General features: G+C 45.2%; 1 long non-coding RNA gene across 2 annotated transcripts in view; it reads right to left on the bottom strand.

Moving 5' to 3' along the window:
• LOC144805597 (uncharacterized) overlaps nt 1-27234 on the bottom strand; it is a 62577-nt gene that overhangs the window by 17478 nt on the left and 17865 nt on the right. For both annotated transcript variants that reach the window (XR_013605552.1, XR_013605553.1), the window contains one exon: nt 12606-12675. This is a non-coding gene — a long non-coding RNA (uncharacterized LOC144805597). The remainder of the gene's footprint in view (nt 1-12605; nt 12676-27234) is intronic.

Genomic DNA, 27234 nt, shown 5'->3' with positions numbered 1-27234 from the left:
CCCCACCCACTTCATGTATTAGCTCCACCCACACCCATAAGCCTCAACACATCAGAGCCGCCTCCTCACCTCTTGAGTTCCGCAAGAAGCTGAAACCCTGGCTCTTAACATAAGCACCTTGGGGGGCCTCACACCTACACACCTGTCCAAGCGCCTGGATACCCTCTTGAGTGATTAATACACTATGCAAATCAATATAACATAATATTATTATATGCGAACGAGGCTGCAGTGCGCCTGGTTCTGTGTATAACCGAAGGTTGAGTTGTGTGGGAAGATTGTTTGATGGATAAGTGACCGCCAACCTACCGCCAAGGACTCTTCAGCGGTGATGGAGGCTGGCGTGGCTGCCAGGATGTAAACACAAAACCTGTTGTGTACCTTTCTTGAAACACGCTAACAATTAGCAAATATTAAAGCCAAGATATTGCACCTATGCTTTTATTGATGAAATATTATTATTATTATTATTATTATTATTATTATTATTATTATTATTATTATTATGGAGATTTCTAAAGCGCCTGGTTACGCGCACCGGCGTGTCCCCGCGCTGTGGTGAGAGACAAGTGAACAGGACAGTAAGCCATTAATCTAGTGTAGAACAAAATAAATGGGTTTTAAGAGCTCTCCGGAACTTAGCCTCCGAAGGTTCCAGACGCAGTTCCATAGGGAGCCTGTTCCAGCTCTTAGCTGCAAGATGTCTAAAAGATCTGCCTCCCATTCGCGCTTTCTTAATTTTGGGAACAGCTAGTAAGCCAACACCGGTGGATCGAAGTACCCAACTAGGTTTGTACGGTGTGATGAGGCCCAGCAAGGGGGCGGGTGCCTTGCCCCCAATAATGCGATGACATATGCATAGCGCCTTAAAAGCAATCCTCTCCCTGACAGGAAGCCAGTGGAGAGCCTTCAAGGCGGCTTTGGAGGCTGCTCTTTTAGGGAGCCTCAGTACCAGCCGTGCTGCGGCATTCTGTAACACCTGCAGGCGACTCAGAACTTTAACCGTGGTCCCCAGATAGAGAAGGTTGGCATAGTCTAGCCGTGAAGTCACCAGTGCGTGCACCAGCGTTCGTCTTGCACCAACCGGAAGCAAATCCAGAGTCTTCCGCAGGTTTTTGAGAACGCCAACACACGTCCCAACCACACGACCAATCTGGGGAGTGAATGAAAGGTCTGAGTCAAACATTACCCCAAGATTTTTAGCCTGCTGACAGGGTACAAGAGTGTTGTCTAGGCATGCCGGCCACCACGCCGATGACCACACAGACGGGTCGCCCCCCACCACGAGCACCTCAGTTTTGGCACCATTCTTATTAACTTCTATACTCAGTTTCTTAAAGACAACCATAAGCCTCAACACATCAGAGCCGCCTCCTCACCTCTTGAGTTCCGCAAGAAGCTGAAACCCCGGCTCTTCACATAAGCACCTTGGGGGGCTTCACACCTACACACCTGTCCAAGCGTCTGGATACCCTCTTGAGTGATTAATGCACTATGCAAATCAATAAAACATAACATAATATTATTATATGCGAACGAGGCTGCAGTGCGCCTGGTTCTGTGTATAACCGAAGGTTGAGTTGTGGGGGAAGATTGTTTGATGGATAAGTGACCGCCAACCTACCGCCAAGGAGTCTTAAGCGGTGATGGAGGCTGGCGTGGCTGCCAGGATGTAAACACAAAACCTGCTGTGTATCTTTCTTGAAACACGCCAACACTTAGCAAATATTACAGCCAAGATATGGCACCGATGCTTTTATTGATGAAATATTAACTTCTATACTCAGTTTCTTAAAGATATATATTTTTTTAAGTGCTGAGTTGCGGTCTTAGTGATTACAAAAAGCTAGTGATTATGATTTTGTGTGTCAAGCCAGGTGTGAAGTCACGCCTAAGTGTTTATTTATTGAAATGGCCAGAATGTCAACTTAGGTTTTGCCTAATACGCACAAACTGTACTCCGTCCTTTTCACTTTCTTTTGCAAATGCATTGTGTATTTTTTTTATTTATTTTTTTATTACATTTTATTTTCCAAATTATACACACTTTTACTTATACAATTCAACATGTCTGTATACAGTACTTACTCAAATTATACATACATACAATACATAATCAAAAGAAAATATTAACCTTTTATCGGTTTTAATAAAAACAACACCACGTATTTAGTAATTACTCATTCTTACTTTCCACTTGTTTACTGGATCCCATATTTTTAAACCCAAGGCCTTTTTCCTCTTGCCCTTCCGGGCATAAATATTCTTTTCCAAATTATATACTGATAATAAATTGGCTAGCCAAGATTGCATTCCCGGGGGATTCTTATCAAGCCATGCCCTGGCTATAGTTATCCTGTACACTGCCATAGCTACAAACAAAAAATTCCGTGGTGTTTCCTCCCCATATGCACCAACCCCTAAAAGTATCCAAGATGGGGTGAGCACAATTTGTATTCCTAGTGATCTATGTAAAAACATCTCTATATCCCTCACTAATGTATGCAGTTGAGGGCAAGTGGCGAATATATGGACACTATCTGCCTCTAGGGAGTTACATCTAGGACAACAAATACCCGCAGTACCACCCCACTTTGCAATCCTTGCTGGCGTAAAATATAGAGAGAAAAGGGTTTTATAGTGTTGCGATTGCAAAGGGGATGAGCACAAAATTGTTCGTCCCAGTTCCAGAGATTCCTGAAACCAACCCTGGTCGCCACCCAGTTTCACAATCCACTTATTACTGTGTTTTTCCATATCATCATTCTTACTTTTTACAAGGATAGCATAAAAGGATCGTATTGTACAATCCCCTGACGTCTTTATTTTCTCTAAGATATCATTTCTGCTGAAGCCAGATGCTCCCCCCTGCTTGTTACCTAAAAAACTCCTAATTTGAAGATATTTAAAAAATGCCCTATTGCTTAAGCCGTATTTATATCTCATATCACTAAACTGCATCATTCCATCAGAATTAATAACATCACCGATCTGTGTGATCCCCCTTGACTCCCAGTCTGCCATTACTATATCTGAGAATACCTCTGGGGGAAACGATTTGTTTTTATACAACATAACATATCTGTTGTATCTACCTAATTTATATTTTTTCAAAAAGGCACTCCAAATATTCACTGCAGCAGCTATTGTTTTAAATGTTGTCCTTTTAAAATATCCAAGATCAACGCTATTTAACAAATAATTTCCCGCTTCTGCCCCAAGTATTGTTGCATATACCTCTGTAGAGAAGCTAGATACCCTTCTATCAAGATTTGCCCCTCCAATTAAACCCTGCATATATTGTAAGGCTACAGCCATGTAATACAGTCTAAAATCTGGTGCTCCCCACCCTCCCTTCTCTCTCGGGAGGGAGATAAACCTATACGCCCTACGTGTCTTCCCTTGTGCCCATATAAATCTATTCATTAATGCCTCTAGTGCATTAAACCAATTTGTTTCAAACATTAATGGGATAGACCTAAAAAGAAAAAGAAACTTAGGGAGTATCAACATCTTAATTATATTAGTACATCCGACTAGTGACAAATGTAGATTGTTTAATCTGTCCAAGTCTACTTTTACCTGAGCCATTAAGGGATCCATGTTGTTCTTGATTATATTTCCTAGATTCGCAGAGATCGCAATTCCCAAATATACTGCAGAATCAACCACCCTCTCATCATTGCAATCTACATACCTATTCTTTACAATTTGCGTTTTTACGGCGTTTAAACTATACCCCGATATCCAACCAAACTTTCTGGCTTCCAGCTCCACCTCCCTAATAGCCCCTACCGGGTTGGGTGTCATAATGGCCACATCATCTGCATACGCCAGAGATTTTATCGATCCACCTTTCATCCGCATTGCCGGTATCTTTGGATTCTGTTCTAATCGTCGGAGAAAAGGATCCAGATATAGCGCAAATAATAAGGGGGAGGAGGGTCATCCCTGTCGGGTCCCCCTACTAATTTTAACCCAGTCTGAGTGCCCTCTGTCAACCCTGATCATAGCTTTTGGATCCTTATAAAGAGTTTGTATAGCCTTTATAAACCCATCCCCTATGCCACTCCATTTCATGATAGCCCATAGATAGCTCCAGGAGACCCTATCGAATGCTTTTTCAGCATCTAGGAATAGTGCTGCCATAGGGTCTCCTGAAGTACCTGCTGCATCGAACATAGTGATTACTTGCCTGACATGTTGCGTTGTACCCTTTCCTGGGATAAACCCATGCTGGAAGGGACTAACCAATCTCTCAATAACCCTTGACAATCTTTTAGCCAGTATTTTAGAAAACACCTTTACATCAGCATTCATTAAAGTGATGGGTCTATATGAACCTGGGGCCGTTGCAGGTTTACCCTTTTTGGCTATCACTATGATGTCTGCAGCCCCCCACGAGTCAGGTATTGACTCCCCCCTTCTGGGCCAGTATCATAATATTAAACATGTCAGCTGCTAATACCGTCTGAAATACTTTAAAGAATTCCAGTGGGATTAGGTCCGGGCCCGCTGCCTTCCCGGAGGGTAGACTCCCAAGGGCCATGAAAAATTCTTCCAATTGGAATGTGGCTTCTAATTCCTCTTTATCCTGTGTCTCAATTTCAGGGGGAGAGACACTCCTCAGATATCTCTCTATCTCTTCCTCACCTCCTATGTTGTCAGAGGAGTAAAGATCGGCGTAAAACTGTCTGAAAACTTCCCTTACCTGCCCAGCCTCTGTAAATGAATTACCCTGTGGGTCAACGATTTGCTTGACATCCAAGTTTGCTGCCCTTTGTCTACTCCGTGCCGCTAGGATGTGCCCCACCCTTTCGCTAAACTCGTATGCCTTCTCCCTTTGAGTCAGATACCACCTTTTTAGCCATTCCTTCCAAGGCTTCTGCTCTTGTTACAGCAATCCTAAGCAGTAACTGGTCGAGTGGGGAGTTCTGCACTATAGCAGCTGCTAAGTCTGCTTCAAGTTTTAAAAGATTTTGTCGAGTTTCCTCAGCTCTTAGTTTCTCTTTTTTTTATTAAATAACACGAAGCTCAGTGTCTCCCCCCTTACCCCTGCTTTAAATGAGTCCCAAACAACTCCCGAGGGTGCTGTCCCTCTATTTATGTCCCAAAAGTCCTTTATCCATGTGTTCATATAATCCGGATATGCCTGGCCTTGTAATAATGCCCGTTCAAAGGTCCATGAAACCTCTCTTTTTAGACTCTGGCCTAGCATAAGTGTTACTACCAGTGGACTATGGTCTGAGACTAGTCGTGGATGTTTCTCAATTTTTGAATCAGTGATCAAGTTCTTAGAGATTAAAAAGTAGTCCAAACAAACCAGCACCTTGTGTGGGGCTGAGTAGAATGTACTACCGTCTAAGTATGGGTGCCACCTTATCCAGGGGTCCTCCAGGAAGTTATGAAACACCATATCTGAAAGTGCTCTATAGACCCTTTTTTTCCTCCCTATATATTGTCCCCCAGGTTGTACAAATGAGCTACTAAGATCATGTATATTGAGATCCCCGCAGCAAACAATGGGCTCGGGCCATTGAGCTAACTCAACATCCAAATACTGAAAAACATCTGGGTCATCCTCTGTTGACCCATAGATTGTGACCAACGTGAAGGTATCCCCTTTAAAAACTACTTCCAGTATAGCCCATCTCCCCCACTGATCTTCTTTCTTTCTTCGCACTGTTACATCCCTCTTTCTCCCTAAAACCGCCACTCCTCTGGTCTTAGTCCCTTGCTTAGAGTTCGCTAGTAGTGAAAAACCCAATTGTTCCAGTAAGTAGCCTTTAACACCCTCTATGTGAGTCTCCTGTAGGCATACTAAATCCAAGCGCAATGTTTTAAGGAATGCTGCTACTCTTTGCCTTTTATTTATTTCATTCAGCCCGCAAACATTTATCGTGGCAATTCTACACGTCATCTCGAAGCACCCCTTGTCCTTTCAAAAAACCTACAAAGTGTTTAAGAAAATTCCACTTTTGCTGACTCCATGCAATCTCCCTCTTGTACTGTATACATTCGGATTCTGCTGCATTGCTATTTTCATGTTGTATGACTTTTATCACATTTTCTCCACAAGTGTGAGTTACCAAAACAAAAACAATCCAAAATGTCCTTTTTCTCCCCCCATCTCCCACCCTTCCCCGCCCCCAACCACCCCCTTCCATCCCAGCGCCCCCCCTCCCCTGAACCCTCCCTTCCCCTTTACAGGCAAATAGGTCAGCCGACCTATGCGTGCCCGCCTTGAGTTGTGCTGTTCGCATCCCTCTCCTGCTTTTCTCTTTGATGTGTCGTTTACCCTCCCCTTCTTGTGCTTATATTCAAAAAGTTTGTGGAGTGAGCTCTATATAGCAAGAGTCTATACCTCCTCATGTTATCCGCCTTTCTGTTTCTTTGTCTCTTCTAAAAACTGCTGAGCTTTGATCTCTGAAGAGAACATCTGGGCCTTCCCCCTTACGATCACCTTAAGCCTTGCGGGAAAGAGGAGATACGCTTCACAGCCTAGGGCTGAAATGGGGCAATCATCTGTCTAAGCCTCCACCTCCTCTCTATGGTGACGTGGCAGAAGTCAGGCCTGGCAAAAAAAGTAACACCTTCAAAAGTTCTTCTACTATCCGGTCTTGCCTTGCCAATTATCTCCTCTCTCAGTAAAAAGTTCCCTATATTTACCAAGATTGCCCTGGGTAAATTCCCCTGAGTCTCACCTCCTGTACCTCCCATACCTCGTGGCTTCCTTATTGTAAAAGGGAACCTGTGTGCCCTCTGTACTTCCCTGTCCCACTGCCACTGGGACTCTGGAAAGGCTCCTTTCAACAGATTAACTACAAATTGCCTGACATCCTGCCCTTCCGCCCCCTCTGCCACACCCAAGAGTCTAACATTATTTCGCCTCTGCCTGTTTTCAAAGTCTTCCATCTTCCAGCTCATGTCTTCTGTCAGTTTCTCTTGTTCAGTCTTGAAGGCCTGCCAATTCCCCACATTGTCCTCCAGTCTGCCCGTGCGGTCTTCTACTTCGGTGACTCTCACCTCTACTTCCTTATTTTTTTCTCAGTGAGCCCTGGATTTTTTTGAGTCTTGTCTCGCTCTCCGACTCTCAGTTTTTGCCTCTGCTTGCATCTCCTTTAAGGTATCAAATAATGCTTTGAGAGAGTTTTGCTGGGGTCCAGTGTCCAGAGTAGGGCCCCCACCTCCTCCACTACCACTACCGCTGTCCTGGTAGACCTGGGATGTAGCTGAATAATCCCACAATAATTGACTGTCTTGATGGGGGGGGGGACTCTGAGGTGCGCCTCCTTATTTTAGAGAGTTTTTTTCTTTGTGTAGACGCTTTACCCGTAGTACTGGAACCAGAGTCTGTTGCCTCATCCTCAACTTCCTCTTCTTGGCTCTCAGAGGAGATTATCGATTCTGTGTCCTCGTTTACTGAGTAAAAGTCCTCGCCTTCTATGGAGCCCCTTTCTACCTTTTCTGTTAGTTGCTTATTCTTATTGCTCTCCCCCTGTTCATTATCATCTGCCATGGCTTCCACGCTACCCCAGGATTTGATTCTCTGTTGTTGGGCTGTTTTATTCCCTTCTTTCATCTCTGCCTCTACCAGCATCAAGGCCCCCAACATATCGGCGCTTCCCAGGGACCCCCCCGTGTCTATTTCCCTTGTCATTTTTACCAGCGTCATACCTACAGACTCCGCCATCCGCTTCACTGTGGAATCATTTGTCGTTGCCATTGACAGGTTTGGCTGTCTAAGCGCTCCAGCAGCATCCTCCATTGCTGCTTCTGTTACTTTGCTCTCATCGGCCAAGCTAGCTGCCCGACCCGCAGCTGCCGCCTCAGCGCTCTGGATTAGTTGCATGGCAACCGGGCTCCCAGCGGCGTCGATCTCCTCCGCTGCGTCCTCGCGGACGCTCTCCCCCGGTATCTGCGCCTCCAGCGAACCGCCCGGCTGTTCAGGAGCTGTCATGGAGAAAACCTCTGTTAGGGTAGGCTGGTGCATCCCGCTGTCTTTGGGTTTATTTTTACACGCTCTGTCTTCTTTTGAGGTTTGTTCCACTGTAGTCGCATTTATCTTTCTCAAAGCTGTGTGATTCTCCGGTATCTTCTTTGGGAGCACCACAGCCTTACCGCGGACTTCTGTTTTCCTTTTCGGCGGCATAGTAGGAATAGCAGGTACCTTACAGATTGCCCCGAGGTCCTTCCCCGTCGGTGTCTCGGCCTTCCCCGCTCCTTTCATTTCCCTGTCTGCCACCTCTCTGGGCTTATCCTGTCGCGGCGGGGGTCTGGGAGGCATCACGATAGCGAGATCCTTTCCGCTTTTTAGTGCTTTAATCGCACTCACCAGGTTACAGATGCACGCTTTCACCCAGTTTACTGCTGCACTTCTAAATCGGAGCTGCAATCTGAGTTGGCAATGCTCTCTCATTCTTTTCACTCCATCTTGCCACCATAAAACTTCAGGGGGAGCCCGACGCCCTAACCTGTAGAGTCATTCTGGGCAGGAGAGGAAAGTGATGCGACTGCTCAGCTCAACCCCTCAGCGGCCATCTTGCCCCCGCATTGTGTATTTTTTAAAGGAACATAGCTGATAAGGTTTCAAAAAAATCAACGTCTGTGAGATTAACTTTTTTTCTATTGCCATGATTGGTCATTCTTCTGTTCTTGTGTCCAAATTACGCAGTTTGGTACTGATGTTATAGAGTTTTCCTCTACCATGTCTATAGATTGCCCACAGTGTAATCAATATCTTTTGAACCTGTTAACCATTGCAAACTTCAATTTTCACACATCATTCAGTAAATAGCTGTTTTTGCATATCAGGCAGAAGTGCAAATGTCGGTGCAAAATGGTACAGCAGGAGAGCAAAGTGTATGACTCCTGACCATGGCAAACAGAAGTGGGACACAGAGGTTGAGTAGCTTGATCAGGGTACTATCTTTTTGGAATGGGAAGCCAAGATTTGATTTTAGAACATTTTGTTCCAATAGCGTAGCCAGTGTGTCATGGGGCCTAGTGTAAAGCAGAAAATGCCCCTACCCACACCCCACTCCTAGCTGCTGTTTGGATTGTAAACAATAGCAGTAGGCCAACTGAATGAGCCTCAGTGCTACTGCACCTGCTGCATCAATGGAAACAACGTTCCTGGTTAATTCGAAACCAAGAAAGTAGTCCTAAGATCAGCCCCTGCAAGTAAAATCCTAAATAAATACTCTCATCCCTCCGTGTCACCACAACAGAATCATAGCTCTGTACGAGCTCCTCGCTGAGGAGTCGCTGGACCTAGGAGGTAAGAGTGTGATTGAGAGGGTGGGCTGTGCCTGTGTGGAGCTTGTTCCAGAGTTTAACACTTCTCTCTGTGGGATGCACATTCCTGTGGTGGCCATGGTGGTGTGTTAATAATGCTCGTCATTGCAGCATGAATGACTGGCCGTGCACTCATGGCACTGTCCTGTGAAGCCCGGGTCCTGCAGCGCCCCCGTGTGCACAGAGTATAAGCGATAGTGAAAGGTAGACTGGAGTCCTCTGCACACAACATTTGCCAGCGCCGAGCACCATCTCTGACAGAGCACGCAGCACATTGTGCCTAAGGGCAAACTGCCCCTTCGGAGAACGACTGGAATGACTAGCTGGGGGTGGCGGTTAGAAACGCTGGGCTTGGACTGGTCTGTGTGCGCCTTTTTCCTTTTATAAAATTCAGAAACAGATCTTTTGAGGGAACACCAGGCTCTTGGAAGAGACAACTTCATTATTAGTTAAGATCTGGCAAGAGGACTTATTTTATCCCTTTTGCTCAAGAAAACACACCCCCCTAGCTCCCAAGCACTCTTTCCGTCCCTGCCTCTATGCAACATTTTTTCCTAATGCGTACACAAAATATGGCATTTGACTTTCTGCTAATCACAGTTGTTTATATTTCTACCCTAAATAAGCCCCAGCAGGAATCTGCACTTTTGTTAGAAAAGAAGTTTCAATGTGTCACCTTGGGAAAAACTGAAAATGTATTTAACATGGACCCTATTTTACAAAGAAGACTGATCATCAATTTTTTTTTAGTTTTTAGGGTGTATCCATTTCTGGTACTTGTCTTAAATCTCTCACCTCCAACTGATCTGACATTTTACCCAGTGCTGCCAGAAGTTGTTAGGGGATTCCCAACTGTTCCCTCTGCCACTTCCTCCGCTTGCTCCATGTCCTCTCATCAAACTCAACTGTTCCTTCTCTTTTCCAGAGGATTCCTTCGTGGCCAGACCCGGGGGATTGGATGGGGAGAAGCAACCAGGTCTCACACTGCCAGGAGTGCCCCGGAAGTCGATTTGTGCCTGTTCCATCTGCATTGAGGCCTGCCCTGTCCCTGAAGAGTCTTGAAGCTGCCTCCAACCACAGCCCCCCTCACCGCTTCATTACTTGCTCTGTAGCTGACCGACTCCGATCGAGCCTCAAACAATGAACGAAGCTTCACCATGAAAAAGTCAGCACCTGCAACACTCCTCAGGCTTTGGAGCATACCCATGGCTCTCAATTCTTATAGACCCGGCCCTGAGAAATAGGTGCTTGTGCTTAGCACCTGAAAGCACCGGCACAAATTAAGCACTGGCATGGAGAAAAATACACTCATCTGCTCCGTTCATGGAGACATCAGAACCTATCCAATACCCGAAATTCCCATCAAGTTACCCAATAACAGTACTCTACTGGTCAGGGTAGGAGTATTGGACAACCTACCCGAACAACTCAGTTTGGACACAGACTATCGAGAATTCATCTTGTTGCTCAAATGCACACTGAGGGAGACTCCTACACCCCCTTGTACGCTGCTCTGGTCATTTCAGTATGCTCAATTCAAAGACCCCACCTGCCAGAATGCCTGGCAACAAGCGCAGAACCCAGTGATACCGTCCTCAATCCCCTCATTCATCCTCAAAAACAATTTAATATACAGGATAGGAAAACAACACGATCCCCCACAGTTAGTGGTTCTCAAGAGATTTCGCTATCAAATATTATTTTTTGCCCAGTCACACATTCTAGCAGGTCACAGTGTGCCTGAAACAACAACCCAGACTGTGTTGAGATATTTTTTATTGGCCAGGGATATTCGCCAATGTACATAAATACTGCAGGGAGTGTGAAATATGTCAGAAGAAGGACCCCAAAAAACCCCTTACATCCTCTACCAATCATTGATAACCCCTTTGAGAGGATAAGTATGGATTTACTGGGTCCTCTCCCAAAATCGAAAAAATTATATATCTATATACTGGTTATTGTGGATTACGCAACTCGATACCCAGAAGCATTTCCCCTACGAACACCAAGCACGAAAAAAACATCAGTGAAAAGTTACTAGAACTGTTTGAGGGTAGCATTTCCCACGGAGATTTTGACAGACCAGGGTACCCCCTTTGTTTCTTGTTTAATGAAACAAGTCTATAAAACCTTGAAAATTACCCAAATAAGAACATCGGCTTATTGCCCTCAGACAGAGGGTCTGTGCAAGCGATATAATGCCACCTTCAATCTAACCATGAAGAAAATGCTAACCACCGAAGGTAAAGAATGGGACATGTTGTTGCCACTGGGAACAAGAGAAACAAGAAGACACACAACACCCTCTAGAATACACCCAAAGCCTAAGAAACCGCATACAGAAACGGAGAGATTTTGCTCATGACAACCTAGAAAAAGCTCAAAGAAGCTAGCAGATGTCTTGCAATAAAGGAAAGAGGTGACAGCAGTTACAAGTCCATGACTAGGTGTTCCTACTCCTACCTTCCTCTATACGCCAAAAAAGGGCAGAATTGAAGGGACCATATGTAGTTGTTGAAAGGATAGGCCTCACTACTTACCGGTTACGCCTTTCCTCAACCAAAACCCAGATATACCACATAAATCTACTAAAGAAATTGTTGGGACCCCTCCCCAAAGACACTTATTACGTTTTGTCTGACTAAAAACCCATTCCTTCAATATTGACTCAATTGCTCATAAACGAACATCTAACAGAGGAACAAAAAGAGTCTCTTCAGACCCTCTTAGAGTCCTTCTCCTCCAACTTTTCCGACCTCCCGGGAAAAACAACAATCGTCGAGCATGCCATTGTTACCCCACCAAATGAAGTAATAAAACAACGCCCCTACAGAATACCATGCGCTAGGCGGGACGCGGTTCCTGCCGCAATAGAGAGCATGTTACAACTAGGAGTCATAAAACCTTCCAGCAGTAACTGGTCCTCCCCCAATGTCATAGTTCTGAAACCGGATGGTTCCATCCGTTTTTCTATAGACTTCCGATCAATCAATGCCATCTCGAAATTTGAACTCGTCACCACGCCACGGCCCCGGAGGGACTTTGCTCTTCCAGGTGCATGGGCGTCTACGGGGCTTTTGGATAGAGGCTGAGTCAGAGAGGGACGGGCGGAGAGGCAGAGGGGTGAAAGGGACCCAGGGTAAAGGAAATAAGTGAGACGGAAAAGAAAGACAAAAGCAGAAATCATCGACTACTCTTTTTCTTTTGGTTACTCCAACCTCTAGCCCCTCCCTTCACATTTATGCATAGCTATTATTTATTCCTCACATCCTCCCTTGACTAAACCATGAAGCAAAAACACTTACCTGAGCCTTTTCCTTCTGTCCAAGGGATGACAGCGGCCTAGGCTCACCTAAGGGACTGAAGTGGAAGACCCTGTGGGAAAGAAGAATACAAAAGAGACAATCAATCATTGTGATTTCCTGCAATACTAATAAAAAGTGCATACCAAGAAATTATTCAATGCAGTGAGCGCCTTCTCAGCCGACTCTTCTACAATGGGGAGCTACAAACTCTCCCTCCAGGGAATGGGAGTAAGAGACAACCACACACACACACACACACACACACACACACACACACACACACACAGGAAAGCATCGTAGGAAAACGCCTGATACAGTTTTTATATGCTGGCATATGTACATTGTTTTAGAAAGATGGTGGAACTATTTATTTTGTTCAATGTGCTTATACTGCTAATTACTTCTATCACCTCTTTCCTCACCGGTAGAACCCAGAGAGTCCGCCTCCCCCTTTCCGATCCAAAGCCACCACGATCACCTGCGGTGTACCCCAAGTATCATCCCTCAGCCCTACCCTTTTCAATATCTACATGGCACCGCTCGCCAACATCATCCGAGCACACCACCTGAACATCATCTTGTACACCGACGATACCCAGCGGATCCACTCCCTCACCAATGACCTGGCCACCACCAAATCCAACCTCCAAAAGGGAATGAAGGCTGTTGCAGACTAGATGAAGACTAGCCGGCTGAAACTGAACTCGGACAAGACGGGAGGTCCTCATCCTCAGATCCACCCGCTGCGCATGGGACGACTCCTGGTGGCTGGCTATGCTGGGAGCTGCCCTGATACCCACCAACATCACATGCAACCTGGGGTTCATTGTGGACTCCACGCTCTCTATGGCCCAGCAAGGTAATGCTGTTTCCTCTTCCTGCTTCAACACCCTCCGCATGCTCTGAAAGATCTACAGATGGATCCCCACCAAAATCAGAAGGACGGTCACCCAAGCAATCGTCAGCAGCAAGCTGGACTACGGCAACGCCCTCTACGCAGGAACCACGGCCACACTCCAGAAGAGACTCCATTGCCTACAAAACGCCTCTGCACGCCTCATCATCGGACTAACTCGCAACAGCCACATCACCGCCCACCTGAGAAACCTGCACTAGCTCCCAGTCAACAAGAGGATCACCTTCAAGCTCCTTACCCACTGTGCAACAGCACTCTGCAGCACCACTGTACAGCAGCACTCTGCAGCACCATTGTACAGCAGCACTCTGCAGCACCACTCTGCAGCACCACTCTACAGTACTCCTTTACAGCACCAATCTAAACCACCACTCTGCAGCACCACTGGGTGTGGTTGTGTGTGGGTATGGTTGTGTGAGGTAGTGTGTGTGAGTGTGTGTGTGGTTGTGTGTGGTTGGGTGTGTGTGGTTGTGGGTGTGATTGTGTGTGGTTGTGTGTTTGTGTGGCTGTGTGTGGGTATGAGGGTGTGTGTGTTGAATGTTTATGTGTTGGTTGTGACGAAAGGCTAGGCAGCGAAGGGGGTTCGAACAGAGGAGGAGGGCTGCGTGGGAGGGGTGGAGGAGCATGCTGTAAGGCTTACTGAGCCATGAAAGAAAGGAACAAGCTACTTAATGACCCATGACTGAGGAGACAGATGGCGGCTGCAGCGTGTGCACGCTCGCGTGAACTCAAGGCTGTAGCCAGCCTGTACCATTTTCCAAACTCACTTACTAAAGTATCTCCGAGCAGCGCATACGCGCTGACTCAGCGAGACCTAAAAACATACTGACATTTTTAATTGTATTATTCCAGTTTGTACCCAGCCATATGCAAATCAATCTTGACCCTGCACCCAATGGGAACAGTCCAGCCCGAACTGCCAGGCCAGGCCCTCCCTGAACTGGAAACAAGCATCCTAGGAACGGTTTCGGGCTTTCAGCCCTCATCAGCCAGGACAGCTGGACTCCAGTGGCATGGATAGTGTGGGACCCACATCTGGGCATAACTGGCCCACACGAGGTGACAAATGCAAAACAAGCCTTGGCATAGCCAATAGGTCTCACTTTTGGGACCTTATAGGCATTTAGTTATGCAGCACAATATCCTTGGTGCAACAACATTAAGATCCCAAAGGCGAGACCTATTGGCTATGCCAATGCTTGTTAATGTATGTTGAATATCTAATTAACTGTAGTACAATGTAAACAAGCATTGGTAAATGCATTAGGTTACTCCTATCTGATTAGTAATTAAAAAAAAAAAGTTTTAACTTGGTGAGCTGTTCTGCAATATAATTTAAAGGAACTTTGAAAAAGCGTTATGACTTGTTTGAGAAAGGCAAATAATGAAAGGTAACGTGTGCAGTTCTATGCAGGGAAGAAGACTAGTTATCAGCGGTGTAAGTTACAAAGAAGAGAACACGAGCAGAAGAATGTGAAACTGCTAAGTGTCTGTATGTCTTGTGTGACGTCATTCATTTCTGGCAGGCTTCACTTTCCCAGATCATTGAGAGTGCACTATGGCGCTGCGGGGACTGTACGGATCCGATTTGAATGCACTTTCTTTTCTTAAGTCACAAATGTATGAAACAGTTCAGAGTCTGGAAACCACTGCAGCCCCTGCCCTGAATGTTTACCCTCAGTGTTCTGAATATGCACCCATGCTGGTGAGTCACCCTAGATGCATCAGATAAAAAAGCAACGACCATGGCTTCGTTGTTTAGAATATTTAAAATGATTCACTTCTGAAATGATGAGACTGTGAAAGAACTATAAGGAGTCTCTTTGAATTGACATACATAGTGAAGGGTGCTCCTGCTAGAGAGATCCGTCCCACTTAAAGCCCTGCGTATGACGATATGAAAGAACCTTGTGAACAGATACAAATACTATTCCTCTGTAGAAAGTGCGCATGTTTACCTGCTAATAACCACAAAGCATCATTTCTGAAATGATGAGACTGTGAAAGAACTATAAGGAGTCTCTTTGAATTGACATAAAGAGTGAAGGGGGGTCCTGCTAGATAGAGCCCCGTCCCACTTAAAGCCCCACGTATGACAATATGAAAGAAGCCTGTGAACAGATACAAATACTATTCCTCTGTAGAAAGTACGCATGTTTACCTGCTAATAAACACAAAGCATCACTTCTGAAATGATGAGACTGTGAAAGAACTATAAGGAGTGTCTTTGAATTGACATACATAGTGAAGGGTGGTACTGCTAGATAGAGACTCGTCCCACTTAAAGCCCGAGTGTGACAATATGAAAGAACCTTGTGAACAGATACAAATACTATTCCTCTGTAGAAAGTGCGCATGTTTACCTGCAAATAACCACAAAGCATCATTTCTGAAATGATGAGACTGTGAAAGAACTATAAGGAGTCTCTTTGAATTGACACATAGTGAAGGGTGGTCCTGCTAGATAGAGACTCGTCCCACTTAAAGCCCCGCGTATGACAATATGAAAGAAGCCTGTGAACAGAAACAAATACTATTCCTCTGGTGAAAGTACGCATGTTTACCTGCTAATAAACACAAAGCATAATTTCTGAAATGATGAGACTGTGAAAGAACTATAAGGAGTTTCTTTGAATTGACATAAAGAGTGAAGGGGGGTCCTGCTAGAGAGAGACCCGTCCCACTTAAAGCCCTGGGTAGGACAATATGAAAGAAGCCTGTGAACAGATACAAATACTATTCCTCCGTAGAAAGTACGCATGTTTACCTGCTAATAAACACAAAGCATCATTTCTGAAATGATGAGACTGTGAAAGAACTATAAGGAGTCTCTTTGAATTGACATACATAGTGAAGGGTGGTCCTGCTAGAGAGAGATCCATCCCACTTAAAGCCCTGCGTAGGACAATATGAAATAAGCCTGTGAACAGATACAAATACTATTCCTCTGTAGAAAGTGCGCATGTTTACCTGCTAATAAACACAAAGCATCATTTCTGAAATGATGAGACTGTGAAAGAACTATAAGGAGTCTCTTTGAATTGACATACATAGTGAAGGGTGGTCCTGCTAGAGAGAGATCCGTCCCACTTAAAGCCCTGCGTAGGACAATATGAAAGAAGCCTGTGAACAGATACAAATACTATTCCTCCGTAGAAAGTACGCATGTTTACCTGCTAATAAACACAAAGCATCATTTCTGAAATGATGAGACTGTGAAAGGACTATAAGGAGTCTCTTTGAATTGACAAAGAGTGAAGGGTGGTCCTGCTAGATAGAGACCCGGCCCACTTAAAGCCCGAGTGTGACAATATGAAAGAAGCCCGTGAACAGATACAAATACTATTCCTCTGTAGAAAGTGCGCATGTTTACATGCTAATAAACACAAAGCATCATTTCTTCACGGTGTTTACATCAAATGAAATGAATGCTTGCCCTGAATCTCGGCTTTAAACCCATCGACTTGTAAACTTGTGACGCACACTGTGGCTGCAGAGCATCCTTTCTGCCACCAGGCTGAGCTCACGGCCACAAATGCTGCAATCCTATTATTAATAACCCTCCTGCCCAGAGGCTCCGTGCGGCCTCTGTTGTCTCGTGCGTGTGTCTCGAGCGCTCTCTGCTTTGAATCAAACCTTTGCCTCCTCTGATGTCACTGCCTTCAGTCTCCCTGAAGCAGCCACAGGCTGTTGTTGTTATTTGGAGTTAAGCGCAGCTGATTCAGGGCTGACACCCTCTACCCTGGAGGGCAGTTAAACTATTCATTCTTTCCCCCACCTCGCCATGCAATGCAGGTTTATTGCGCCCAAACTGCAGCGGCTTTGAGGAGCTCGGATCATCCAGAGGCCCCCCCACAGACGACCTTGGAGTGCCCTTTGCTTACCGTGGGACGTACAGTATTAGTGTGGAAACCCCCACAGAAAAACCTGCAACGAGACACAAAACCCACCCGAGAAATGTGCCCATGCCTGACGACGTCATTACATTGGTACTATTTACAAGATTTATTTAAAAAGAAGGCGGCGGAGGACCACTTCCCTAAGAGCAGGCTACGACAGGTATAAATACAACCACAGCAATGCAGCTGAATGAATGAATGAATGAATGAACCTGCCGTCACTGACCCGGAAGAGGAAAGTCCATTTTGCCTTTCACCAGCGGAAAAACACAAATTATTAAAACTACCAGAATGTTAGCCCCATAACTCCCAGTGCATTATGGTATATGCAGTTCACTGTAATCTTTCATGACATGTGACACTCACCAACAGGGAATAGTCCACTTGGTCAGTGGGTGCCTAATTTTCAACTTTCACTAGCTCCATTTTAGCAACGAGCGCACCCCCATGTTTTGTCCACTGCATTGAACCCACAGCTTCCAGAGGCTCTTGACAAAAAGAGCTCAAAGCTGCAGGTTAGTCAAACCGCAACTGGCCAGAGCTACAAATTCTATGTCCATGGGTTCTTGCTTCACTCAATGTGTACACATTCTATGTCCATGGGTTCTTGCTTCACTCCATGTGTACACATTCTATGTACATGGGTTCTTGCTTCACTCCATATGTACATGGGTTCTTGCTTCACTCCATGTGTATCAATGTGTACACATTCTATGTCCATGGGTTCTTGCTTCACTCCATGTGTACACATTCTATGTACATGGGTTCTTGCTTCAATCCATGTGTACACATTCTATGTCCATGGGCTCTTGCTTCACTCCATGTGTACACATTCTATGTCCATGGGCTCTTGCTTCACTCCATGTGTACACATTCTATGTACATGGGTTCTTGCTTCACTCCATGTGTATCAATGTGAACACAATCTATGTCCATGGGTTCTTGATGCACTCCATGTGTACACATTCTATGTACATGGGTTCTTGCTTCACTCCATGTGTACACATTCTATGTCCATGGGTTCTTGCTTCACTCCATGTGTACACATTCTATGTACATGGGTTCTTGCTTCAGTCCATGTGTACACATTCTATGTCCATGGGTTCTTGCTTCACTCCATGTGTACACATTCTATGTCCATAGGTTCTTGCTTCACTCCATGTGTACACATTCTATGTCCATGGGTTCTTGCTTCATTCCATGTGTACACATTCTATGTCCATGGGTTCTTGCTTCACTCCATGTGTACACATTCCATGTCCATGGGTTCTTGCTTCAGTCCATGTGTACACATTCTATGTCCATGGGTTCTTGCTTCACTCCATGTGTATACATTCTATGTCCATGGGCTCTTGCTTCACTCAATGTGTACACATTCTATGTCCATGGGTTCTTGCTTCACTCCATGTGTACACATTCTATGTCCATGGGTTCTTGCTTCACTCCATGTGTACACATTCTATGTACATGGGTTCTTGCTTCACTCCATGTGTATCAATGTGTACACATTCTATGTCCATGGGCTCTTGCTTCACTCGCTTCACTCAATGTGTACACATTCTATGTCCATGGGTTCTTGCTTCACTCCATGTGTACACATTCTATGTCCCTGGGTTCTTCCTTCACTCCATGTGTACACATTCTATGTCCCTGGGTTCTTGCTTCACTCCATGTGTACACGTTCTATGTCCATGGGTTCTTGCTTCACTCCATGTGTACACATTCTATGTCCATGGGTTCTTGCTTCACTCCATGTGTACACATTCTATGTCCATGGGTTCTTGCTTCACTCCATGTCTCCTACGTCCATAGGTTCTTGCTTCACTCCATGTGTACACATTCTATGTCCATGGGTTCTTGCTTCACTCCATGTGTACACATTCTATGTACATGGGTTCTTGCTTCACTCCATGTGTATCAATGTGTACACATTCTATGTCCATGGGCTCTTGCTTCACTCGCTTCATTCAATGTGTACACATTCTATGTCCATGGGTTCTTGCTTCACTCCATGTGTACACATTCTATGTCCCTGGGTTCTTCCTTCACTCCATGTGTACACATTCTATGTCCATGGGTTCTTGCTTCACTCCATGTGTACACATTCTATGTCCATGGGTTCTTGCTTCACTCCATGTGTACACATTCTATGTCCATGGGTTCTTGCTTCACTCCATGTCTCCTACGTCCATAGGTTCTTGCTTCACTCCATGTGTACACATTCTATGTCCATGGGTTCTTGCTTCACTCCATGTGTACACATTCTATGTCCATGGGCTCTTGCTTCACTCCATGTGTACACAGTCTATGTCCATGGATTCTTGCTTCACTCCATGTGTACACATTCTATGTCCATGGATTCTTGCTTCACTCCATGTTTACACATTCTATGTCCATGGGTCCTTGCTTCACTCCATGTGTACACATTCTATGTCCATGTGTTCTTGCTTCACTCCATGTGTACACATTCTATGTCCATGGGTTCTTGCTTCACTCCATGTGTACACATTCTATGTCCATGTGTTCTTGCTTCACTCCATGTGTACACATTCTATGTCCATGGGTTCTTGCTTCACTCCATGTGTACACATTCTATGTCCATGGGTTCTTACTTCACTCCATGTGTACACATTCTATGTCCATGGGTTCTTGCTTCACTCCATGTGTACACATTCTATGTCCATGTGTTCTTGCTTCACTCCATGTGTACACATTCTATGTCCATGGGTTCTTGCTTCACTCCATGTGTACACATTCTATGGCCATGGGTTCTTGCTTCACTCCATGTGTACACATTCTATGTCCATGGGTTCTTGCTTCACTCCATGTGTACACATTCTATGTCCATGGGTTATTGCTTCACTCCATGTGTACACATTCTATGTCCATGTGTTCTTGCTTCACTCCAAGTGTACACATTCTATGTCCATGGGTTCTTGCTTCACTCCATGTGTACACATTCTATGTCCATGGGCTCTTGCTTCACTCCATGTGTACACATTCTATGTCCATGGGTTCTTGCTTCACTCCATGTGTACACATTCTATGTCCATGGGTTCTTGCTTCACTCAAGGTGTACACATTCTGTGTCCATGGGCTCTTGCTTCACTCCATGTGTACACATTCTATGTCCATGGGTTCTTGCTTCACTCTATGTGTACCATCACCCGCTTCTAAGTGACCTGGTCTCCAGCTCTACCAAGGCTTACAGAACCATCCCCACATCCCTGGGCAAAGAGGTAACCCCAGAAGAACGTTTATATCCCGGGGGACAGTCTCAAAGTCCATGTTCATCCAATACAGCTATCACACACATTGCTGCCAAGTTTTCAGATTGCAATGTGTGACATTTTCAAAATGTCATTGTAATTATGAGTGACATTTCAACATGTATGAGCGACACTTTATCATGAGCAAAATCATGAGGAAAACTTATAAAAATCAGAAATTACACTCAATTGAGTAATGGGAACCTGTAAAAAGATCTTAAAACTACTACAAAGCACCAGAAATGGAAGGGCACTACCCAGAGACAGACTGCGTGACTGCAGTTCTCAGTAACGTAAGGCAAGCAGGCACTGCAGCTGCTCAGAAGATCTAATTGATTTGAACATTCATGACAGCATGGTAGCCTAAAAACAAAGTTCATAGCATAGCAAGTGCAATTTGGAGATTATACCTTAAATCAGGCTTCTCCGAGACTGGCCAAACTGAATGACAAACTAGCTTTGTTTTTCATTTCTGTTCGAGGACTGACTAAAGAACATGCTGAACATTTGACACAGCAGACACCATCCCACATGCATACATTTGACACAGCAGACACCATCCCGCATGCATACATTTAACACAGCAGACACCATCCCAATGCATACATTTAACACAGCAGACACCATCCGACATGCATACATTTAACACAGCAGACACCATCCCACATGCATACATTTGACACAGCAGACACCACCTCAAATGCATACATTTAACCCAGCAGACACCATCCCACATGCATACATTTGACACAGCAGACACCACCTCAAATGCATACATTTAACCCAGCAGACACCATCCCACATGCATACATTTGACACAGCAGACACCATCCCACATGCATACATTTGACACAGCAGACACCACCTCAAATGCATACATTTAACCCAGCAGACACCATCCCACATGCATACATTTGACACAGCAGACACCACCTCAAATGCATACATTTAACCCAGCAGACACCATCCCACATGCATACATTTAACACAGCAGACACCATCCCACATGCATACATTTGACACAGCAGGCACCATCACACATGCATACATTTGACACAGCAGACACCATCACACATGCATACATTTGACACAGCAGACACCATCCCACATGCATACATTTAACACAGCAGACACCATCACACATGCATACATTTGACACAGCAGGCACCATCACACATGCATACATTTGACACAGCAGACACCATCACACATGCATACATTTGACACAGCAGACACCATCCCACATGCATACATTTAACACAGCAGACACCATCCCACATGCATACATTTGACACAGCAGACACCATCCCACATGCATACATTTCACACAGCAGACACCATCCCACATGCATACATTTGACACAGCAGACACCATCCCACATGCATACATTTAACACAGCAGACACCATCCCACATGCATACATTTAACACAGCAGACACCATCCCACATGCATACATTTGACACAGCAGACACCATCCCACATGCATACATTTAACGCAGCAGACACCCTCCCACATGCATACATTTGACACAGCAGACACCATCCCACATGCATACATTTAACGCAGCAGACACCATCCCACATGCATACATTTAACACAGCAGACACCATCCCACATGCATACATTTAACACAGCAGACACCATCCCACATGCATACATTTGACACAGCAGACACTATCCCACATGCATACATTTGACACAGCAGACACCATCCCACATGCATACATTTGACACAGCAGACACCATCCCAAATGCATACATTTAACGCAGCAGACACCCTCCCACATGCATACATTTAACACAGCAGACACCATCCCACATGCATACATTTAACACAGCAGACACCATCCCACATGCATACATTTAACACAGCAGACACCATCCCACATGCATACATTTAACACAGCAGACACCATCCCACATGCATACATTTGACACAGCAGACACCATCCCACATGCATACATTTAACGCAGCAGACACCATCCCACATGCATACATTTAACGCAGCAGACACCATCCCACATGCATACATTTGACACAGCAGACACCCTCCCACATGCATACATTTGACACAGCAGACACCATCCCACATGCATACATTTGACACAGCAGACCCCATCCCACATGCATACATTTGACACAGCAGACACCATCCCACATGCATACATTTAACACAGCAGACACCATCCCACATGCATACATTTCACACAGCAGACACCATCCCACATGCATACATTTGACACAGCAGACACCATCCCACATGCATACATTTAACACAGCAGACACCATCCCACATGCATACATTTAACACAGCAGACACCATCCCACATGCATACATTTGACACAGCAGACACCATCCCACATGCATACATTTAACGCAGCAGACACCCTCCCACATGTATACATTTGACACAGCAGACACCATCCCACATGCATACATTTAACACAGCAGACACCATCCCACATGCATACATTTAACACAGCAGACACCACCCCACATGCATACATTTGACACAGCAGACACCATCCCACATGCATACATTTAACACAGCAGACACCATCCCACATGCATACATTTGACAACGCAGACACCACCCCAAATGCATACATTTGACACAGCAGACACCACCCCAAATGCATACATTTAACCCAGCAGACACCATCCCACATGCATACATTTAACACAGCAGACACCATCCCGTGGATGCATACATTTAACACAGCAGACACCATCCCACATGCATACATTTGACACAGCAGACACCATCCCACATGCATACATTTCACACAGCAGACACCATCCCACATGCATACATTTAACACAGCAGACACCACCCCACATGCATACATTTGACAACGCAGACACCATCCCACATGCATACATTTCACACAGCAGACACCATCCCACATGCATACATTTGACACAGCAGACACCATCCCACATGCATACATTTGACAACGCAGACACCATCCCACATGCATACATTTGGCACAGCAGACACCATCCCACATGCATACATTTGACACAGCAGACACCATCCCACATGCATACATTTAACACAGCAGACACCATCCCACATGCATACATTTAACACAGCAGACACCATCCCACATGCATACATTTGACACAGCAGACACCATCCCACATGCATACATTTAACGCAGCAGACACCCTCCCACATGTATACATTTGACACAGCAGACACCATCCCACATGCATACATTTGACACAGCAGACACCATCCCACATGCATACATTTAACACAGCAGACACCATCCCACATGCATACATTTGACACAGCAGACACCATCCCACATGCATACATTTGACACAGCAGACACCATCCCACATGCATACATTTAACGCAGCAGACACCATCCCACATGCATACATTTAACGCAGCAGACACCATCCCACATGCATACATTTAACGCAGCAGACACCATCCCACATGCATACATTTAACACAGCAGACACCATCCCACATGCATACATTTAACACAGCAGACACCATCCCACATGCATACATTTAACGCAGCAGACACCCTCCCACATGCATACATTTGACACAGCAGACACCATCCCACATGCATACATTTAACACAGCAGACACCATCCCACATGCATACATTTAACGCAGCAGACACCCTCCCACATGCATACATTTAACACAGCAGACACCATCCCACATGCATACATTTAACACAGCAGACACCATCTCACATGCATACATTTGACACAGCAGACACCATCCCACATGCATACATTTGACACAGCAGACACCATCCCACATGCATACATTTAACGCAGCAGACACCATCCCACATGCATACATTTAACACAGCAGACACCATCCCACATGCATACATTTGACACAGCAGACACCATCCCACATGCATACATTTAACGCAGCAGACACCCTCCCACATGCATACATTTGACACAGCAGACACCATCCCACATGCATACATTTGACACAGCAGACACCATCCCACATGCATACATTTAACACAGCAGACACCATCCCACATGCATACATTTGACACAGCAGACACCATCCCACATGCATACATTTGACACAGCAGACACCATCCCACATGCATACATTTGACACAGCAGACACCATCCCACATGCATACATTTAACACAGCAGACACCATCCCACATGCATACATTTAACACAGCAGACACCATCCCACATGCATACATTTGACACAGCAGACACCATCCCACATGCATACATTTAACGCAGCAGACACCCTCCCACATGTATACATTTGACACAGCAGACACCATCCCACATGCATACATTTAACACAGCAGACACCATCCCACATGCATACATTTAACACAGCAGACACCACCCCACATGCATACATTTGACACAGCAGACACCATCCCACATGCATACATTTAACACAGCAGACACCATCCCACATGCATACATTTGACAACGCAGACACCACCCCAAATGCATACATTTGACACAGCAGACACCACCCCAAATGCATACATTTAACCCAGCAGACACCATCCCACATGCATACATTTAACACAGCAGACACCATCCCACATGCATACATTTAACACAGCAGACACCACCCCACATGCATACATTTGACACAGCAGACACCACCCCAAATGCATACATTTGACACAGCAGACACCACCCCAAATGCATACATTTAACCCAGCAGACACCATCCCACATGCATACATTTAACACAGCAGACACCATCCCACATGCATACATTTAACACAGCAGACACCATCCCACATGCATACATTCAGCATTAGGATCCCTCGCGCTAGGCTCAGGGGCTTTTTGTGGCAAATATATCTTGTCACCTCTAGTGATCTATGTGAACAGGAAAGGCAGAGCTTTGCTCTTAAAATAGAAAATGCAGAAGAGAGATAATAAAACATAAAGTGTCCAAGTGTCCGTCTCTCTGTCCAGACCCCTGGATCATTCTAGAGCCAGGTATCTTTGTTCTTTCTAGCAGTCATTGTTTCTTAGTGTTCGAGATAAAATACCCTGAGAATTTCTTAACAAGGTTGACTTAGATATAAATAAATAAATAAATACTCTTCATTAAACGTGTGGACCCGCGGGGTCAGAGGCCTCCCTCCCCTCTGCTCGTGCTCCGGTCCGTGGGGGCTGCAGGGCCCGGGGGGGATCCAGGGGGCACCGGCCGCCTGTGAGGAGTGGGGTCCGGTGTGTTATTCCAGACTGTGTTGAGATATTTTTTATTGGCCAGGGATATTCGCCAATGTACATAAATACTGCAGGGAGTGTGAAATATGTCAGAAGAAGGACCCCAAAAAACCCCTTACATCCTCTACCAATCATTGATAACCCCTTTGAGAGGATAAGTATGGATTTACTGGGTCCTCTCCCAAAATCGAAAACATTATATATCTATATACTGGTTATTGTGGATTACGCAACTCGATACCCAGAAGCATTTCCCCTACGAACACCAAGCACGAAAAAAACATCAGTGAAAAGTTACTAGAACTGTTTTCGAGGGTAGGATTTCCCACAGAGATTTTGACAGACCAGGGTTCCCCCTTTGTTTCTTGTTTAATGAAACAAGTCTATAAAACCTTGAAAATTACCCAAATAAGAACATCGGCTTATTGCCCTCAGACAGAGGGTCTGTGCAAGCGATATAATGCCACCTTCAATCTAACCATGAAGAAAATGCTAACCACCGAAGGTAAAGAATGGGACATGTTGTTGCCACTGGGAACAAGAGAAACAAGAAGACACACAACACCCTCTAGAATACACCCAAAGCCTAAGAAACCGCATACAGAAACGGCGAGATTTTGCTCATGACAACCTAGAAAAAGCTCAAAGAAGCTAGCAGATGTCTTGCAATAAAGGAAAGAGGTGACAGCAGTTACAAGTCCATGACTAGGTGTTCCTACTCCTACCTTCCTCTATACGCCAAAAAAGGGCAGAATTGAAGGGACCATATGTAGTTGTTGAAAGGATAGGCCTCACTACTTACCGGTTACGCCTTTCCTCAACCAAAACCCAGATATACCACATAAATCTACTAAAGAAATTGTTGGGACCCCTCCCCAAAGACACCCATTACAATTTTGTCTGACTAAAAACCCATTCCTTCAACATTGACTCAATTGCTCATAAACGAACATCTAACAGAGGAACAGAAAGTGTCTCTTCAGACCCTCTTAGAGTCCTTCTCCTCCATCTTTTCCGACCTCCCGGGAAAAACAACAATCGTCGAGCATGCCATTGTTACCCCACCAAATGAAGTAATAAAACAACGCCCCTACAGAATACCATGCGCTAGGCGGGACGCGGTTCCTGCCGCAATAGAGAGCATGTTACAACTAGGAGTCATAAAACCTTCCAGCAGTAACTGGTCCTCCCCCAATGTCATAGTTCTGAAACCGGATGGTTCCATCCGTTTTTCTATAGACTTCCGATCAATCAATGCCATCTCGAAATTTGAACTCGTCACCACGCCACGGCCCCGGAGGGACTTTGCTCTTCCAGGTGCATGG

The sequence above is a fragment of the Lissotriton helveticus genome, assembly GCF_964261635.1.
Source record: "Lissotriton helveticus chromosome 1_1 unlocalized genomic scaffold, aLisHel1.1 SUPER_1_unloc_16, whole genome shotgun sequence".
Classification (NCBI taxonomy): domain Eukaryota; kingdom Metazoa; phylum Chordata; class Amphibia; order Caudata; family Salamandridae; genus Lissotriton; species Lissotriton helveticus.
This window is presented reverse-complemented; position numbering and strand designations above follow the sequence as displayed.